Source organism: Phragmites australis, chromosome 4 (genome assembly GCF_958298935.1).
Source record: "Phragmites australis chromosome 4, lpPhrAust1.1, whole genome shotgun sequence".
Taxonomy (NCBI): Eukaryota; Viridiplantae; Streptophyta; class Magnoliopsida; order Poales; family Poaceae; genus Phragmites; species Phragmites australis.
Window position 1 is genome coordinate 42,269,186 of NC_084924.1, and position 12,802 is coordinate 42,281,987.

At 42.9% G+C, this 12,802-nt stretch overlaps 1 pseudogene; it reads right to left on the reverse strand.

The window, feature by feature from the left end:
- Positions 1-388: 388 nt before the first annotated feature.
- On the reverse strand, positions 389-8,602 carry LOC133914816 (lecithin-cholesterol acyltransferase-like 1; annotated as a pseudogene).
- Positions 8,603-12,802: the final 4,200 nt, after the last annotated feature.

Below are 12,802 nucleotides of genomic sequence, written 5' to 3' on the forward strand. Positions count from 1 at the left end.
TTTCGCTCTAGAATATTTGCATCCATATATTTTACCCTAATTTGGATTGGGAAATCTAAACCATGATCATATCATGTCAGATAGCATGATGGAATAATATGAATATTCGTATGTGTTTTACATATCTACACGGTGAACAGACATTTCCTTGCCCGAGGGAATATTTTGTCCAGAAAGTCAAGAGTAAATAGTCCATTGAATATATTTACAACCCTGCTATACGTATGACCGGTTCGGATGTCGGTGGGACGAACGGTCGTAGGTGAAGCATTTTCAATATATTTGTATGGAAGTACACATAAACATGATTTATTTTTCGAATGTCAACATGACTTTGCGCATATAGTAAAACTAACGCGAAACTTTGGAGGAATGTAAACTTGCAAATCTAGCGATTCGCTTCAAGGATTTCATGCACGACCCTCTCAAGACACCAATCATCTGACATCAACCCGGAATGATCAGCATTCTCAAGCTTGACGGGTTTAAATTGCTTCTTCTGTTCTGGCTGCTGATCCATCTCCTCGTCAAACGCCAGCATGCTGATCAAATTGACCTTTCCATCTCCATCACCGTAAACTATTTCGGGGGCTGCAGCGAAGTTATCCTCCCGGTACACCAGTTGCTCTGTCGTCTAAATGCGCGCTCCGTTGATGCATGTCAATGGGCACCATTGGTGCCTGGGTGCAGTACATCTTCGGGACAGCTCTTTTCTTGAAAGACTCGAAGCCATCGCTGAGACCAATGTCGTTAAAGAGATCTTCCATGTCGTATGCAGAGTAGTTCCTCTGCTTGGTGATGATGAATGGCTTGTGCCGGAACACTGTTGGGGATGGGAAATTCATGATAGCACTCTCAAAAGTCCTCCACATCGGCCTCATAGAAATATAGGAGTAGCTATTGGGACGTTGAGCAAAGTTGACCAAGCCACAAAGTTACTTACTGGCTCCACAAACCCTGTGGAGAGTGTAGGTGCAGCTAAAACGAGGTGCTCGATGAACTTTTTTCGCCATGGCAATGGAGTGTTCCTGACGAAGCCGAGGGCGACCATTCCTCCAAAGTTGTGCCCGAAGACGATTTACCTTCTTGTGTTGTTTCTTGCTCACCTTCTCGACGAGTCTCACGAATTGTTTGTAGTAGCGAGAGTAAATTTCAGATGGCTCGCCAGGCAGGGAAGGACCATAGCGGAAGTCGTAAGGAGACGTAAGGAGCTCCGAAAAGAGTATCCCCATCACGGTATCTGACTTCCTCCAATGCGTCTATGAACTTCGCGAGGCACTGTTCTTTGTAGACCTGGAAAATAGTAGCAGTTAGTGCGAACCGAGTGCCTTCGTTTTCTAAGGAGACTAATGGTCTGATTGTTTGCTGCATTTGTTTCTAGCTTTCCTGATGTTAGAAGTCTAAAGTCTAAATAAACAGAGTTGCTAAAAAGTGACTTCTGAATAAACCAAGAATAGGTTTCTGAGAAAATATACTAGAAATTAAGAAACTAGCTGATGGTAGTTTTTCTGAGAAGTTATGTGTTAAAAAGTTAAAAATTTATTGTAAAAGCTAACAGCTAAAATTCAAAAATAGCTTTTAAAAAAACTAAAAGTAAAAGCAGCAAACAGACCAACCTAAATCATGAGTACTTGAGTTGAGTGTGGCATCTGGTAAGCCAAACTGCATATACGCGTATGCATGCTCCATCTGGTTTAAAAAAAAATATCATGCTCTGGATATCGACACGGTTTCTAAAACACATGAATTTAACTACTAATTCTATTATAATATATAGCTAAAACTAATGCAATTTAGAAAGTAAAAGTACTTTTAAAAAAAATTCGGCATTGCTGGCACATATTAAGTTAGAAGAGAGCAAATACATGAGTAGCTCTCTCGAACCGTCGTTCCCCAGCTACAGTCCCCAGAGGCGAAAAAAGGTGATTTCAAAAATCCGGCGTCGATCCCACCGATCTCCTTAACATCAGCGGCCTCTGGCACCGGGGTTGGTGGATATTGGGTGGATCGATGCTCGAAGCTTCTAATAAGGTAGTTTTAGTTGGTGTTAGTACGTAGATTAGGTTTAGTTTAGTATAGGTTTAGGGTCCGGTTAGCCCTTGTGATGGTGTTCCACCGATTTTTGCTCTTCCAAGCCATCTCTAGCGAGGTCGTCAGCCTCGTTGGCTTCTCCTACGACGGTCATGGGAGGTATGTGGTAGTAGTTGTCTTGTTGAAGATGCATATGTTTGGGTTGCGACTGGGGTTTTTAGTGGAGTCGTCGCCGGTGATGTCCAACTAGTTGTTGTTCCTTCAAGCTGTTTACGGTGTCTTCTCCTTCTGTGGCAAAGTCCTTGGCGGCAGCTTCAGAAGGTTTGTAGTCTCCCATGTGAGTTTTCTTTTCTCAGCTCCTTTCTGTTGGAGCTAGATGGATCTTGTTTCCCTTGGGTTGGGGTTGGACTTTGGGTCACTGATGCCCTCATCGATGACGCTGGCTTTTGGATCTAGGCTGTCGAGTTGCTCGACATCGCTAGTGTTCTACTCTACCACGACAACGAAGACGATGGTCGGTATTTCTTCACTCGTTCCTTCACATGTGAGAGCTCCTCAGCCACGGTTGTGCCTGGTCGCATGCTTCTACTATGGTCGATCAACAATGCTTGAGTCTTTGGTGTGTCCTGGTAGTGCTTATGCTTCTCCTTATCACTATTAGCTACTCCGGCGATCAACGAATTGACGGAGGTGGAAGAAAGAGTATTTGTGTCCTCTGTTTGTAATTTTTATCTTTCTTGAGGACCTATTTGTAAAACCTAGGGTGTTCAATGCTTCAATGAATATCCATCCACCCTTCGCAAAAAAGAAAAGAAAAGAAGAGAGCAAATACATATGCCAGAGGCGCAAAAACAACTAAGTCTGCTCAGCAAGGATCACCGAGAAAGACTGAAAATAACCGAAAGTGATTACTCCCTAAAGGAAAAAAAAAAACAACTGAGAAGACAAAAACGAGAATCACTAGTGTCGATTACTCGCTAAACTAACTGGAGCTCTAAGGTGCTATCTCTACCTCAGTAGCACTATGCACTGTCACCATCTGCTAGAGGCTCTACAGCCTTCAGGATCAACCTACTATCTAGGTGGGCGATAGTTGAAATCACATCCTTGGTCAAAAGCGGCTTCGTCCACATCTTTAATTAAGGCCTTAATGGCCTCATCCCCGATCTGCTCGTCAGGGTCAACAAGGACTACCTCTAGATAGGGATGGCAACGGGTATAGATCTACCGGGTTGCACCATACCATATCCGTACCTGTTAGAAAAAATCACACCTGTTACAATACTCGTACCCGCACATGGGTATGATATCTACCTGTACCCAAACTCGTGTGGGTAACGGTTACCTGACGGGTTACCCGCGCCTGGTAACTCGTCCTCAGCCACTGTGACAGGCGATTGAGGAGGCGGTGGTTGAGAGGGGCAGCGATGATGGCAGTCGGGAGGGGAGACAGAAGAGAAGGTGGCAGTGACATGGAAGGTCGACAGAGGAGGCAGCGGGTGGGAGGGGTGGTGTTGTTCAGGAGGAGCCACAAATGACAAGGCGGTGGTGGTAGAGAAAGTCGAGAGGGGAGGCAGCGGTGGTGGTATGGAGGGGCGACAAAGGAGAGGTGTCGACGACCGGGAGGGGTGACGGTGGCTACGGTGGTAGTCGGGAGGGGCCACGGAGGAGAAGGTGACAATGGCTGCGAGGGGTTACGGCAATGGCGTAGCAACAACCAGGAGGGGCGGCGGTGCATATGCACGGGATTGGGATTGGGATTAGGGTTGGGGAGGATTGCCGAATAATAGTAGGGTTTTATGGTATTGGCCAAGTGGGTTAGATAGGTCATATTTATTAGTGGCTTGGCAGGTTGATGACCCATGGGTACACGAGTACGGGTAGTAAGAGAACGGACCCGTACCCGCTCTACCTGACGAGTGACCATTTTGGTCATTAACCTGGGCATGACAATTTGTCCATACCTGGCCCTTGATGGAGTAATTACCCACCGGGTATCGGGTTTCGGGGGCCCATTGCCATCCCTCACTGTACACAAGTTTTTAATCTGATATGGTAGATTTTACAATAGTCATTAGGTAAATAAGACATGTGCTGATATTCTAGACAGTTCATCGCGTTCCTAGATTATGAAGGAATCTTCCAGATATTCGGAAGTCAGAAGAAATACAATTTGGGAAGATTATGCTTGGAGTTTCCTAATGTGATACGACTCCTCTGCCTCGACTATATAAGGAGGGGGAGAGAGTACGTAGATATCCTATAGGAAGCCAAGCGAGGGCAGATTTGGTCCCAAAGCCAAGAGCCAAAGCTAGACATCTTGAGCCAGATTGAATTCCAAGCAAGAAGCTCGATAAACAATACAGAACAACCCTAAATGGGTAGGACCAGAGACACCCATTGAGATTCATGATGAATTCATCCGACAAGAGCTTCAGGACTTAGAACAAGAGAGAACTCACTGAGAACCTTAGGATTAGATCTAGACGACTCCCAATTGTAATTGTTTTTTTTTCTCGTAGATGGTAGATCCTTCAAACATATGGTTGATGGTATGTTCACTACTCTAGAATGACATATCTTCGTCCTCATCATCTTCTTCGCGCTGTCAGGGTTTAGAGTCGGAAGGCCTGCTCAAGGACTTCATCATCAAAATTTTCTCCACCTATTTAATAACAACACAATAAGTAGCCAAGTCATGTGCATCTAACTTATGAATAGGACACTACCTTCTGTTCACGTCCTCTTTCAATGAGGTTTTTTTATGCTTGTTGGGAAATCAACATGACTTGAAGTCATTGTTGTGAGTGTTGTAGAGAACATGGTCCTTTTAGAACATGTATATAGTATATACCTATATGATTTTCGTATTGTAATATCTTTTGTGAACTACTCTAACCAACAAATTGTAGCATATAAGCAATATTGTATTGCGATGGGTGTAAGTCTACGTAAGTTTGTTGCGGACATGCTGATAAGATAAAACTCTACTTTTTTATGCTAAAAAAATATTGTACCATATAAAAGCACATTTTATGTGTTTCTTCATACACACTATCATCAGCATGGGGTCATACTTTACTCATAGAAGTGTATTGGTATGTTGCTGAAAAGATACTAGAGTTTCTTGAATTTTTGTATGATTCAACTATGAGTTTATAATAAGTTTATTATCCAACATCTTATTTAGTAGTGCATAATATTGCTGAAATTACTACTCTAGCTATGAAAATAACAATCTTCTAAGAGATTGTGCAGTTCATATGAAATCTAAATTCTTAAAGTATTGGAAAGAAATTCCTTTTATCGTACATCTTTGCCTTCATTTTATATTCTAGAGCCAAAATTGCAGCTTTCTGTAGAGTTCTCTCAATTCAGGCGATGCTATTGGCCACGATTATTCTAATTATTATACTAATATTTGTTCTAAGTTATCCAAAATTTATCGTAAATATGAAACAAAGTATGGCGGAGTTCGCCTGCAACGACCTCTACTAGCACCCACAATAAGTAAGAAGACGATAGCGTGGGGAAAAAATATTTGGTGGAGGTTCCTCATAAAGAAGTTCAGACTCTTCGTCAGATCATCTACGAGCGCTGGAATTTCAACATCTGGAGGGGAGCTAACTACCTTCATCGACAGCAATGCTATCAGTCATGAACAAGAAATCTTCAACATATCCAGTGCTTTCACTGTTAGCACGAGATTTATTAACGATTCTCGTATCTATAGTTTATTTTGAGACTACCTTTAGTCTTACTGGAAGGATAATCGAAGATAGAAGAACAAGTTTGTTAAGCGAGATGGTGGAAATTCTCACCATAGTAAAAGACTAGGAACAAGCTAAAACATAAATACAACACACTGCAGAGAACACTGAGTTTGAAACTCATTCAAAAATTTGTATCTAGATGTTGATGAGAACGTGTATTTTCAATTTTCTAAGTTAGTTTATACTCTTTTTTCCTTTGCTAGAAAGGTTTTTAATGAGACAACATATTAATAAAGCTTATTTTTAAAATTAATTATATATCCATATTATTTCTATTTTGTTATGATTTTTATTTAAAAAAAATCAAAAAACGATCAGGACTTGCCACCCATATGTCAATCTCTCATCTTGGCCTATAAATAGCCACGAGCCATACATGGAGCCACCATCCCAGACTCTCTCCCAGTGAACACCAAAGCCCTTTGCCCACTTCAACAAAATAATTTCATATTTTTGTTCATGGATGGCATGCATGGTCATAGGTGTGAGAACATTTTGGAAAGGTTTTTAGAGAAATTACGAGAAACAGGTAAGATTTGCTAAGTGTAATATATGCAGTCATGAATTAGGTGACAGGTTTACAAATAGAACGGGACACTTGAGGAAGCATATTAAATATTGCAAATAAAATTTTGGGGTTTCTAAATAAAACATGTAATTTTTGGAGCAAAGGTTGTACTCTTTTTTCCTTCGAGTAGAAAGTTTTTTAACGAGACAACCAATCAATAAATCTCATTTTTATCTATTTTCTATATTTTTTTTTTGATTTTTTAGAATTTTTAGCCATTATTTATTATTTTTTTAATTTGAGTGTTGTCGGACCAGTCGTGCCTCCACTGTGTCCAGCGGGCCCGTTGTGCCACCGGGCTATAACCGTGCCCGAGCCGACCTAACACGGTACAGTGGCTGACAGTCCGCACCGTAGACCGAGGGCGTGGCACACGGGCCGACACAACTCGATCCGTTTAACTAAATAGGCCTATCGAGCTGTGACTAGCCAAATCCATGCTGGGCTATCCGACAGGTCCATTTAAACATATCTGGCCACAATTCATGAGGGTAGCAGGATAATTAAAACACAACTCATTGTCACACTGGTGATGATAGTGATGTTGGTGGTCGCCGTTGACCTGCAGCTAGGAAAAACCGGAGATACATGCCTTGCTGAAGGCCTATCGAGCCAGAGGTTGAGGTGGGGAAGGTGGTGGTGCCGGAGTGGGGCACTGTAGCGAGGAGGGGAAGGTGATGCGATTGTGGATGTTTGGTGGTGGAAAGTGGAGTCTGAAGTGAACTGAATGGCGGCATGGTGTGGCTTTCTTGGACGGACAGTCGCGAGCATAATGACATTTCAGAGGATCTCGGCTGTTGGCAATATGGTTCATGTGCAAGGCACCAGAAAATCCTTCTACCGAACCTCTTTGGCCGGTAGCTTGGGTGCCATAACTCCGGTATTTGCTGTGCCTGCACCCAGCCTTAGTTTCACAACCTGTGAAGGCTTGCTCTTCTGACGCAACTAGAATTTGGGTTTCACCTCTTACCAAGTCGGTGAAGCATTCCGTCGAACAGATGGCGTGCGGGTGTGGGAGATCCTAGAGAAGATGTTCTGCTTGCGGTAGCGAGGAACCACCATGGATTTTAGACTGACCCAGGCAATGGTACCTCCTGGCGAAAGCTGTGCAGCTCTGGCACCAAAAACGTGGATCGCCACAGGTGAGCCACTATGACATCAACCGATACCGACAGTGTGGAAATAAGGTCGAGAGCCACCGATCCTAGATGCCTGTTTGGTTCGAGGCCTGACAAAGCTGTCTGATCCAGGCAGCAAATTCAGGCCCAGGCGTCTGAAATTGGACACCTGGATTTGCTGCCTGGTACAGGAAGGGTCTCCAGGGCTAGCCACCGGGGATGAGCTAGGACCACTAAAAGCAGAGCGCAGCTCGTAGGACTCGCCCCTGTCTTCAAAGGACCCCCAATCGAGCTTCTCGGGACTGCTTTCTTGAGATAAAGCAGAGTAGGCCATTGAGGATAGATTCGGACAAGGCGAGTGGATGGCCGCTGTGCTAGGGGAAGCGGGCGGCGCAGATTCCGAGCTCAGTGAAGAAAGGGTGTCCGATGAGACCGGGGAGACCGTCGGTGGTTTGGTTGATGCAAGGGTCACGGTTGCCATCGGCAAATTTTGGGCCGCCGGAGGTTGGGTTAGGTGGCCCGAGGAGGGCTCGGACACTCGATTGCTCATCACATAGCTAAAATAAAAATATTTTTTAAGAGAAATCTATATGTATGTTAATGTAAATATCGAAAATAATATAAATAGTCAAGGTTTTAAGAGTTTATGTCATGTCATGGCATATATGTCGTTGCGATGGGAGAGAATAACACTAAAATGTTTCATTGTTTACCCGTATAGATTTGATGGAATTATATATGGGTGAAGGGGGTTCTTGGAGCGAAACCCTCTTGCGGAGCTGAAGTTGGGCACACACGTCTCGACGCCGGGCAAGTTCCGGTGGTCGTTGGCAATGGGTCATACATGAGCCTCATCTGCTCCTCAAAGCACTGCACGTAGTCATTGGCCGGCAGATCCGAGCTATTCTTCCATAGCTCGAACCATCCCTTCCCCTTCATCGCTCCGCAACGCGACACCGATGGCCGGTATGCCTCGTGAGCCACGCCTCCAGGTCGCTGCAGCTCATCCCAGGCACTAGAAAGAGGGGATGGAGCTCGCTGACGCCAACATCTTTAGGCCAGTGGCTTGCCGAGAAGTACTCTCGGAGCGAGGAGGGAAGCAGGAGGAGCAGAAAAGGGCAAAAGGCAGCAGCCGAACAAGTGGAGAGCCCATGGTGCTGGTTGGATCGGAGGACTCGACGTGCAGTGTCAAACGGTCGATCCTACCCTACTCTCTTATGTAGCGGTGGCACTGCGTGGTAGTTGGAAACTACAGAAGGTATGCAGCGTAGCACCAGGAAACATTGTGAATTCATTTGCAGTGTAGAATTCGGTGCACGAATAGATCAGCAAGGTTGGAGTGCGTATATCACCGTGGAACCAAATGTTTGTGCTTTCATCGGTAACGGAAGTGCGGAACCATGAATTTGAGATAACGGGGAACGAGCAAGTCCTACGAAGAAACAAGGTTTGATGAACGAGGCCATATATATTACAAACAGTAACACAAATCTTGAATCATGACGAGCTAAAATGCACAAATTATGAGCACGACAAGGACCAAATAAGAACTTGCCACCAACTTTGGTCTTTGTCACTTGTCCCCGCTTGTGTTTATTAGCACACCGATTGGCATGAGCTATGTGTCGCTATTACGTACTTATTGTAGTGTCCAGTGCTTTTGATAGATATTCCTTTTAATTTGTTGTTGGCAACCAAAGAAATCCAACTAGAAACTAAGAATCCTGTTATATTGAGAAAAATAGCTATATATCATTCCTTTCCCTGACGTGATCTCCTAAGTTCATGAACTAATAAGGTTATCAAATGAATTGTGATCACAATTAAAATGGTTAAGAAAGAGTTATGAGTAGTAAATGTTCTAAAACTGTGAATAGCATAAGGAGAAAGTCTCATTACAAGGAGTTCATCCGTTAAATATTGCTCAAAACATTAGGTACCAAATTTCTCCCAGGCAGCAAAGTAATAGTAACACACTTAGCTATACAGGGAACTAGTACCGTTTTAATGTAACAAATTTTAATGCTTTTGTATATATTTGTGGTAAAAAAAATTAAAGTTTTACTACATGCATCTCCTAGCGTCGTAAATTTGAAAACGGAGGGAATACTATATATTGAGGGCAGGAAAGAGGCAAAAGATTTGTTATGCATAATTTCTAAATATGTGTATATTTTCTAGGTTTATATTAACTAGCAAGGTGGTCCACGCTAATAACGTAGCTCGTCTCGCTGTAATATTTTATTTCGATAGCATTTGATTAATTGCATTTTACATGGACTATTTATTTAGGTATTTAATTTTTTTCTAAGATTATATTTAATATGGATCCTTTTTTCTATTGTAACATCAATTTTAATAATTATTTATTTTATTTTATTTGGACTCTTTATTTAGATATTTTGCTTCACAAACCATATGGGAATCAAACTGTTTATTTCTCATAATTTTTAATTTCGAATTTAGCTATATATTAATTATATTTGATATGAACTTTTTGGTTTAATCTATATCATTAAATGTTCATAACAATAAGTGATTATATTCTTTTCAGTTTTTCAATTAACATTGTAATTTTGTGGCATTGAGAACGGATATGGTGGCTCATTTTCCTCCTCAAATATTAATATAATAGACTCAAAAACTATACAAGGTTAGTTGTGCATGGTGCTACATATTGCACATATATTCCACTGAATTTATTCGCCTTATACATCGATCCCTCGGTGGACCACCATTTTAATTTCTCTTGGTTTTTTAATCATTTCCAATGGATATTGATGGGCCACAAATCGAAGGAAGAACATTCAACGCTAACCAGTGTTTAACAAAGCAGTCATAGGCAGAGCAGCACCGCTTCACCTGGGACTAGGCCTTATGTCTACGCGCTCTCCCTATTTTCTATGTTATTTTGTCAATGATTTTCTCTATATTTTCTATTTTTCTTTGTTAACATAAAAAATACAACTGCATATGCTCGCCTAGGCAACGCCCAGGGCGCCTAGGCGCTAGGTTCATGCGTGACATGGAGATGACCTATACTAGCTGAAATGGAGACGTAGGGTTTATTTAGCACACTTTCAGCTACGAGGGAGTTTGTAGGATAAAATAAAACAGTTTAAATTTTTATTTTTAATTAAAAATAAAAAATTAAATAGTTTAATTAAATACCCTTAATCTATTCACATCTTCATATTCAATATTTTTTAAATTAAATTTGATCAGCTCCAAAAAAAAAAAGACCTAGAGTTATGCCAAACGGAACATACTCTCCGTGAATGCATCATGCAGCTGAATAAATTTATGTGGTGCTTAATTTCTGATGAATTAACTGCATTTTTGATGAAATAGGTCTTCATGAGTGACCGGTCCGGATTGATCTTGTTCTACAACAGTACAACATCTGTCCACACTTGTCTTCAGCTATGCATCAATGTTTCTTGAATTTATACCTCACTTAATTTCTGCGTATAGCTAGAAATACAAGTTGGACACAAGTTGGTCTCGTCTCCATCCATCACATCCCCCAATTAAAATGCTTAATTCCGAGAGGAGACGACAAGTTGGTTCACTTGGTTGGAGCTGGGACGCATGCATCAACGGCCCTACACGGCTGTACGAAGATGATTCGGCATGAAATGACCTGCCTGCCTGCCAATACCATGGAATAGTTGCGGGGTGGGAGACTGGAGAAAATAAGTTATAGAAACCTTCAAAATTATAAGAGGGTTTTATAATTTGAAAACGACAACCAAGATGTAAATTAAAAAAATGGCCGGCGTGCAATTTTTTTTCTTTGAGAAAGAAAAAGATCAATGTTGGGGAAACGATACATCGTTCCCCGTGCGTTCAAGGTCCTTACAAAACACGAAGTCTGGTGATTAAAACACCGCCACTACCTTAGGCACGAATGGAACCACCGAGCGGTACGAAGGCATCACAGTATCACACCGACGAAAGGAACTATCAAGCAGTGTCAAGGCAGGCATCACGCCGAAGAAGGGGTTCAGCCCATTGAACTATGACGAGGTTTCGTACCGGGCTATGGACGAAAGCCATTCGAAGCGATGTTTCACCAGAAGGGACCCCTAGGGACCGCCTGAAAACGAGCCGTACTCGACGATTCTACCGAAGCCGCCTCACAATCAGAAACATCGACAAGGATCCCCAACCATTGGGGGGCATACTTGGCGAAGCATGTGTCAGCAGGCTCACACGGTGACAGTCATATAAGTATCTTTTTATGGCTAGGTACGTAAATGACTATTGTACTCCCGGAATATGCTTTCTTACTAGCTATATTCTAGTTAATATTCAAGTAGTAGTTAAGATATAGGCTATAAATACTCTTACTCCTTGTTGTAACATGATATTTAATTTTTATGTGCTAGACACTTAATATGTCCCCACTTTGTATCATATCCCCACAAGGCTGCCACAAAGCCAAATTCATCGAGCAGAGACGTAAAAGCTAGCAAATCGAGGGACGTAAATGCTTCATTTGTTTGGCATAAAAGAAGCAAGCTTCAATGCTTTAGTGTCGATTACCTTAGCATCGCGCACCTCGCTAAAAGAAATAGGACCTTTGCCGACATAGCGGGGAGGAGTTAGCGAGGCACTTTGCTCCTCTTCGGTTTCAGTGGCCCTATGCTCTCGGAGGAGCTAGACAAAGAGCTGGAGGAGGAGCGGGAGGATGACCCGACTCTTGTTCCTTTGGTATCTCTTGCTTCTTTGGATCCCTTGCCACCTCCATCCGTTGTTTCCGCAGCAACGTGTGGATCCAGCGGTCATCATCTTCGTCGCTGAGAATGAGGGTGGCAAGGTCAACAGGCGCTGTAGCAGTAGGCTTCGGCGAGGCGGCGGAAGTTTCTTGCGTATCCTTCAGAGACGCCTGTCAAAGAGGCACCACATGAATGGCTTCAGGGCCTTTAAGACCCTCAACATCCACCGAGTCATCGGGGATTAGTTGGCGATGCCTTTTCCTCAGGGCTGGATCTTTCTTCTTCCTAGCTCCTCGCAACAAAGGGTCTTCGTTTTTCCTCTTTTCTAGTGTTTGCCAGAGGCCTCGCCTGTCCTAACATTAGGTGAGCATCCACCTTCGGCTTGACCCATGGAGGAAAGGGACAACTTTGGTCTTTCCTTGTAAACGAGACCCCGCAAATCAAAAATCCGACTAAGTCGGCGACCAAGGGCCTGGTCGGCGCAGAGTTGAGCCTCGCTTTGGGTGAATTTTACCAGGAGAAGCGCGGCTCTGGTTTCCACTTCAGCCACTGTCATATCTGTTCAAAAGCACAAAATGTAAGATCGTAAGG